This window comes from Thunnus albacares, chromosome 5, assembly GCF_914725855.1.
Source record: "Thunnus albacares chromosome 5, fThuAlb1.1, whole genome shotgun sequence".
Lineage (NCBI taxonomy): Eukaryota > Metazoa > Chordata > Actinopteri > Scombriformes > Scombridae > Thunnus > Thunnus albacares.
Genome location: NC_058110.1, coordinates 31,389,691 through 31,398,623, shown reverse-complemented (window position 1 = coordinate 31,398,623; position 8,933 = coordinate 31,389,691).

The window sequence follows — 8,933 nt, the reverse complement described above, 5'->3', positions numbered from 1 at the left end:
AACAGATGTGATTCTTAGACATCTAGACCCAATTTCCACTAAAATAGTAACAGTTGGCTTTATGCTGGATCATTGAATGAACAAAATTGTAAATAAACTAATTATTATTATGATTTTTAATTTTATTATGATTTTAACACAAACACACTTTATACAATGACATAACACATCATCTTTTCTTTCACTGTATTTCATTACAACAGTTAGTTTGCTGATTTGAGTGCACACATGTTAGTTTACATTCTGTCATGGTTGCCTTAATTAGGAATGTGTTCTACATTGTTTATGGATCCATGTTTGAGACCTCCCCTGATCAAAAGATGTTCAATCAGCTAAGATGGTCTATGAGTAAATATACTTTATTTATTTAACTGTCTGATTGTGCTTGTTAAGTTTAATTAGCATTAGAGTGAAGTGTTTACTCCTTTCTGTGTGTCTGTGCAGACTGTGGTGTATATAAACCCTTTCAATGTGTCATCTGTTAGGCCAGTCATGTGTATTATAATGTGTTCAGTCTTCAGTTGCTGTTTGATTGACCTCACTTTAAGTTAAAGGGCTCACAGTTTCTCTAATGTTCCCTTTTTTCATTTTTCAATGATGTGCTACATTTGTAAAATCCTATTTCAGTTGTAAGTAAACTTTTTTTTCCACACCTGCTGTGTTTGAGCTCTACCGAATATGTCCCTGACACCCAAACATAGCACAAAAAGTAAGGAAATTTGTGTTTGGTAGATTATTTCTTTGTTGGCAGAGAAGATTTGGCAAATTTTTCATGGGTGCAACCCACATACTCAGCTTTGCTGCTCATCCCACAAATACATGTTCCTTACAAATGTGGCACCATTTAAAAGGGAAATAAATAGGCTTTGCAACTGTATAAGATTTATTGCTATTTACTTTTTGTGCTATGTTTATGTTTGCATTGAAGAAGAGGGTGATTTTTTCAGGAGAAACTGCAGCCCACTTATCACCCACATCCCAGACTGACAGGACAATGTTAGAATTCAGGGTTACTGTTGTCATGTGCAAATACTGTAGGACAAAGAAAAAATGTTGCACTGATCTTTCAGAAACTATAACTGAATGTAATCTGGAATTCTGTCAATTTGGATAAATGTTCTGTCAAATGGGTCAGTCCAATTTCTTGAAAGTGTAAAAAGGTTTGACCAAGAATTAATCAGTAACAACATACAATGATTCACTTAACAGGCATACATGTGTAAACTCGAATGAGTTTCTCTGCTTCCTGTTCAATGTTTATTTCAATCATTTTTGCTTCCACAAATTTCTGAATAGCTGAATTGGCAGAGTGTACAGCATGTCTTGTCAGTGTGTACAGGCCTGTGTGTCGGTTCAAACTCTTCGACATCTTTCTCTGTCTCTGCATCTGTCTGATGATGCTTTTATCCTTGGTGAAGTGAGAGCAAAAAGCTTCACCTTCTCAATCAACAACATTACAAGTGACCACTGTAAAAAATGTCAAGTGTCAGAACTTTAGTCCTCTGGTTATTTTCTTGTCGCAGAAAACCAACTTGACCAACACATAATTAAACGACCGCATAGGTCAAGTGTACCAGCACTCCAGAGAGACCCATAGGTGCATTTTCTAATATGCTGCCTCTATCAGTGCTTTCCAAAACTGTTACAAATCACTGTTAAAAAATAAATATGTTTTATGATGTGACAACACTGTGGTTAAGGTCTGGTTAGGTTTAGGTGCAAAAACCACTTGGTTAGGGTTAGGGAAAGATCTGGTTAAAATGATCACTGTGGATTAAAGTTACTACCTCCTTAAAGTTAGGCAACCTTTGTTGTCACGGTAACAGTACACACCACAACAATCGTAGTTACGTAAAACTGTCCCGACGCATGGTTGGAAACATGACACTCGCAATTGGAAACTGGAAGGGAACAGCGGTCTCCTGCAGCTAAGTCCACTTTTTGACATATATCTATTTAGCCATCCACCCTATCCACCTCCTCCTAATATGGACAAATGTCACTGTATATACATCATCTGAACTGCATCACTTCTCTGGGTCATAATTACTACAGCCACTAGATGGCATCTCTCTAGGTCAGTTTTACCGCTAGATCGTTTTTGCCAGCTAAATTTTTGACCTATACTGTTGTTTTTCTTCTGAGGACAGGCTGGACCTGAACACATGAGTGCTAAATGATAATGGGCCTCATGCATCAATGTTTTCTTATTTTTCTCTTATATTTGTCAAAGCAATAAGAGAAAAAATAAGAAAATCCTGCATGGGATGTTGGTATTGGGGTAGAAGAAGTACTCTTTTTTTTTTTCTTTAGTAAAACTATGAACAATTAATAGTAAAACTATCTTTCATTGTAAATGATATTATCTCTTCTACACACAAACCTGGCTGAAATCTGGTGGACAGAGCCAGTGTGTCCCCCTGACTATGACTTTTACAGCTCCCATCAGCCCAATGGTCATGGGGGAGCCTTGGCTGTCATTTTCAGAAACCATAACTACACTCCCATTGGTACTAATGATTATTCTAGCTTTGAAGTCTTGACGTTTGAAATTGATGGTTCAAGTTCAGTTCTCTTTGTAGTTTTGTATCGCCCCCTAGGCTGGATGCCATTTTCTTCACTGTGTTCTCTGACTTTTTATCTTCTGTTGGTGTGAATCATGACAAAATTTTAATCTCTGGTGATTTTAATTTTCATGTTGACCTCATATCAAACATCAAAGCCACTGAATTTCTAGATATTATGGAGTCTTTTAACTTTATGCAGCTTGTTTCCGGCCCAACCCATAACCATGGCCACACATTAGATTTAGTTTTTACGCTTGGTCTGACCATTCCCTCCCTGGTTGTGGAGGAGATGGGGATCTCAGATCATCTGTGCATCAGGTTTTCCACCATATTTCATACTGTTTCCAAACCTCAATTACCTACTTTTTACTCCCACACCATAAACCTTTCTACAGCTAGTAAATTCTCTGATGCTTATATATCTTCTTCCCTATCTTACAACATTGAGGCTCGTTATTCCCGCCTGAACACAGAGGAGTTAATCACCCGGTTTAACTCAACTTGCGCAGACATCTTGGACTCTGTTGCCCCACCCAAAATGAGAAAACCAAAAACTAAAACTCAACCCTGGCTCAGCAATGACACCTGCACTCTTAAGCAATTATGCAGGAAAGCAGAGGGAAAATGGAAAAATGACAGTCTTAAAGTCTCATATGACATGATGAGAAGCTGTCTTGTTAATTATCAGCAATCAGTTAAAGCATCAAGGGCAAAATACTTTGCTGATATTATTTCCAGACATTCCCACTCTCCCAAAGTACTATTTGACACCATTAATTACAGTCCTTAACCCTGCTGCTATTGCCTGCCGTGTGCCAACCATAGTCACTTGTGATGAATTTCTAAACTTTTTCACAAGTAAGAATGATTACATTCACCTCCTGCCTATGACCCCTCCATCCTCCCTCCTTGCTATGCTGTCCGAAATAAGTTGGAACCTGTGTCCCTTGCTCATATTAAAGACATAGTCTCACACACTAAGCCGATTGCTTGTCCCCTGGACATTGTTCCTACATGCTTGTTGAAGGAAGTGTTCAACACTGTCGGTCCTACAATTTCACTCATCCTAAACAGTAGTCGAGCTGATGGTTCTGCTCCTTCTCACTTTAAACATGTGGTAGTATATCCCGTTATTAAAAAAAAAACTAACCTTGATGCAACTGTTCTAAATAATTTCATGGAAAAGTCTAAAAGTCTATTCTCGGCTCTTGTCCTTTTAAGAAAATAATATTATGGAGAAATTTCAGTCAGGCTTCAGGGCCACAGCACAAAGTCAGCTCTACTTTCAGTCTCCAATGATCTACTGCTGCCTCTTGACTCTGGTAAATGTGCCACACTAATTCTACTAGACCTTAGGTCTGTCTTCAATACAGTTGACCATATTATTCTCCTGAACCGTCTTGAGCACCAGGTTGGTATCTAGGGTATGGATGGGTGGTTCGCCTCCTACCTAATAGATATCAGATAACAGAAACCATTTCTCCTCGTCTGCTCCCATCACCTGTAGAGTACCTCAAGCCTCCATTTTAGGGCCCATATTATTCGCCTTATACATGCTCCCTTTAGACTCCATCCGCCAAAAATACAATATCTCCTACCATTGCTACGCAGATGACACTCAGCTATACCTCCCATTAGAACCCGCTGATAATAATAACAACACAGTTAAGTCCCTCCTTGAAGGATGTGAAATATTGGATGGAAAAAAACTGTCTTCAGTTAAATGAAGGTAAGACCGAAATGGTCTTATTTGGTCTGTCCAACTCCATTGGGGGTAGAGTTAATCACCTTCATGCCCATGCCAGAAATCTCGACACACAAATCTTGACACTGTTGTGAAAGGCTGGTTTTTCCAGCTAAGAAACATCACCACACTCAAACCATTTCTCTCATTTAATGACCTGAAGATTGTCACAAATGCCTTGATTTCCTCTCGGCTGGATTACTACACGCTCTTTATTTAGGAATTAGCCAGTCATTCTTGTCTTGCTTGCAGCTGGTGCAGATTATTAATTTGTTAAGCTTATGGGATAATATTGTTATGTTATCTCTTCTGCTTTTTTGGTATTACCGTGCTATGTTATTTTATTTTATTTATATTATTTTATTGTACAGCACTTTGGTCTACTCTGGTTGTTTTTAAATGTACTTAATGAATAAACTAGATTTTATTTTATTTATTTATTTAAAATTACTTTTAGACATACTGATTGTAAAGCAAAGATGAACTCCAGTTTAAAATTTTCTATTTCTGTACAGTGAACATGACCACAGAAGGCAAAGCACCATACAAACACAGATCTATCTTCTTATTTCTGTGGAAAATAGATCCGTGAATGCCGGTGTTTTGTTTGTTTCATCCTTGCCACAACTGTGTAGCCGACAGTCTGTTCAAGACTTGGAGCTGGGCACACTGCTACTTTTTATTAAAGCACCATACAAATAATTTAAGTCCAAATAATGAAACAACTAATGAAATATTGAGTGTGAGTGTTCATCACAAGTAATTTAAGTCCAGACTATAACACTGAAAGAAGAAAACAAAATGCCAAAATGTGCAATTATGGATAATGTTCTTTTTCAGAAGACAAAACATATTACATGCAATAATTTCGTACCACCATTGTCTTTACAGGACTGTAAGTCATGTTAACTCCCTCTTAGGACAGATACCAGCTTACACAGAACCGAGTATTCATTTGGCAGGTGCTTTTTTCCATTTTATAAATGAATACATTCCAAGCCATAATAGACCCAGGAGAAGCCTTCAAGAATAACTATGGCAACACTCATTTTCCATGTTCTACCCGACACAAAAAAGTGCCACAAGGTTGCACATAAGTGCATTGGTATGTCTTGATGCCATTTTGGACGCGTATAAGGATCTTGATATCCTTCTCCTGCTGCTGCTGCTGTTTGTTATTGCTAGTCGTGTATCTATTGTCATTGTTGTTGTTGTTGTTGTTGTTTGCTGTTGGTGTTCTGCTTCTCTGCCCCCCTCCCCCTTCTTTCTCTCTCAACCCAACCGGTCAAAGCAGATGACCGTCCACCTAGAGCCCGGTTCTGCTTGAGGTTTCTTCCCGTTAAAGGGGAGTTTTTCCTTACCGTTGTCGCCAAGTGTTTGCTCATGGGGAAATGGTTGGGTCTCTGTAAATTAAAGAGTATGGTCTAGACCTGCTCTATGTGAGAAGAGCCCTGAGATGACTTTCGTCGTGATTTGAAATAAAATTGAATTGAATTGAATTGAGTTAGGTAATTTGCTCCACCACAGGCCTTTTTCACAGCAGACAGTTTGAGCTTTCACAGCAAAATCCCAGGTCTAAGTAATAATGGCTACTGTAACAATGGCTTAATGTTGCCTCTCTTGCAATTATGTGTCTCACTAATCCAACCCAGTGTACCAGCATGCACAATACCACAGTACTGAAACAATAACAGCTACAGTATGCAGCCATCAGCCATGTTATTAGTTTTAGCACACCACCATGCTTAGATGAAGATGGGGTTAATTAATTGGTTCTATGGCTTCAGCACACGTCATCTTTTACTTCACCAATTTGGCACTTTGTGTGGCTGACTACCTCCAACCGACATGCCATCAGTGGTCATCAGTAACACACAAACACTCAAACAAAACCACACATACAATATATATACAAGAGGCTGCATGAATGATCAAACACATAAAACACGAACTGTGGAAAATTCTTCACTTTCATTATGCACACTTTCAAACAACATATCATTTAATTAATGCCAGCTATTGAGGGAACACAAAGCCACTTGCATGCTAATCAAGGTGCAAGTAAAGATTTAAGAGCATGTAGGGAAAACTTTTTAAAGAATAGAACAAGACAGAATGATTAAGCTACGATTAGACTTTTCTATGTCTAGTAATATATATGTATTCCGTGCAGCATTCAGGCATCTGTAGCACCACTCACTGTGAAACTATTGAGGTATTATTATTGATCAAAACTGTGTCATTTGAATCACACATTGAACACCTTGTTTCAAAGCTGTCAAGTTAAAACTAGAAAAGGAGCATTTCCTGATGAGAATGCATTTGATTCGCATATCTCGAGAACAGTTCATCCAATTGACTTCACACTTGGGATGTATATTTTTGAGGACCCAAGGATGTGCAGTGTCAAAGTTGTTGCAATTTGGACACACAACACATTTAATATTAATAAACTTTGAATAAACAAGCAAACAGTAAGCCGCTCAGCTCCGCGCGGTGGGGGCTGTTTGATATAAACACGTCACATCACAGCGGGGTGGAGCTTCTAACTGAGCAGGACAAAGGCACGTGCCCCGCTCAGTTAAACTGCCCGAGAAGAACGAGCGCACAAAAGAGAAAAAAAACAGAGGCGGAGGCAGTAAAACTGACCAATAGGAGTGCAGACACATTTGATTAGCAGTAGAATCAACTAATGGAACGCTGTGAACTGCTTCTACGGTTCAACCTCAGTTTAGTCTCACTGGTTAAGGTTGATTAATGTTTGTCAGTTGATACATACATATGCAGCTATTGAGAAATAATAAGCAATCGGACAAGTGTGGACGAGTGTGTAGCTCACACATCAGCCTCCACAGCCACATGAAGTGGAACCAGCGTCACTGACCCCCCTCCCCCACCCCACATTACCCCATCTCCCGGAGCTAGCGTCATCATCGATAGACAGCTAAGATTGTGTGTGTGTGTGTTATGGAGGAACACAGAATTATTCTGTATTTGACCAAGTGAAAGTGAATGGAGTAGTCCATGTTATTTCACTGTGTTTGGTCCATTCTGCTCACTCTAAATAATCCTTGTTTCCTTTGCCAAATTCAGAGCTGTTTGCTCAGTAAATGTTCTTATCTGTCCCCAACCTCTTTCTGCTCAATGTGTACTCTTTCTGTCGCTCTCTCTCTCTCTCTCTCTCTCTTTCTATCTATCTATCTTCTCTCAGCTGTCTGTCATTCATCCTTCCTGTCATCATCTTTCTTTTCACAGGGCTGTTGTTCAGCTCCGTCTGTTGTCAGGGCACTTTAAGTCTCTCTGCATGAGGTCGATGGTTCCTGGCAGCGCTGCTGATGTCTGATGATACCGTTTCTGAATGTGTGTGTGTGTGTGTGTGTTTGTGTGTAGGCAGTACAGATGTTTGACAGGCTTGCTGTGATCGTTGGATGCAGGTATGCCTCAAATGCATGTGTCCTTTATGTCAAGGACTGGCCCTTTATACAGCCTCCCTGTGAAAAGTGAAAAGTCCACTCTGTTCTCATTGGTTAGCTTCGTCTCAGCAGACTCACATGCAGATGTCTCAGCGGACTTCTACCAGCTCCGGAGGCTGTGTAAACAAACTGAAGTAGTCAGATTTTTTCAAGTTTCTTTTTCCTGTTCTTTACTTGAAATATAAACTTCTAAAATACATCCATGCACGTTCGAGCCCAAATCTGATCTGAAGTATGCGAGTGGATTAAGTGAACAACCCATGGAACAAAGCAACAAAGACTACAGAACGAATGGCCGTTTGTGGGCTTGTGCGAACAATCTGATGTCATCACAAGGAGGAAGTAGAGGTAACCTTACAAACAAAGTGTTCAGAACAGGTTGAAGCCCTGGCTTTTGAATATGCAGGGAGTATTTTTACGTATGTTCACCTCAAGTTTTGGACCTTTAACCATGTTTACATCCAACATCATTACAGTATAAAAAATCACAAAAAGCATGATATGTCCTCTTTAAAGATGTCTAAATGAAGCTGTTAAATGAACCATTTTATTCTATGATAATTTCATTGGATTTCTGATAAAACCAGTAATAAGCTACAGGGATAAAATTCAACAAAGGTCCTATGGCGTTTGAAACACTGCCCATACATCTGATTGTTTAAGCCATTCAAACAGATCGGGTGTTGTACTCACTGATGGCTGTTTACTTAGTTGGAAAAACAACTGAGCCAGGCATTCACGACATATCAACATCAAGTTCACATAGGAGGACATCAGAGACAATACTTTGACTTTCTGGGACTGTGCAGTGCACATTGAAACCCAGACACACCAATCAATGTTCACTCTTTGATTCTCAACACACACTGGAGCACAAGCTAGAGGTTATCAGCACCCTGCACCACCAGGATGGGACAATGTGCCCATAAGTGCCAATGTGAAAACCTGAATGGTGCTCAGCACACATGTATTAGAGTTGTCTTGTAGTTCAACCTCACATTTCAGACTCAATAACTTAATAATTACAGTGAGCACTGAACCTAGTGGGAACAAATGAGACAAACACACACTGCACCACTTCAACCACTTTCAACCAGCTCTGGTAGGGCAAAGAAAATAACTTGCTCAATAGTCTGTTTCATTTCAAAA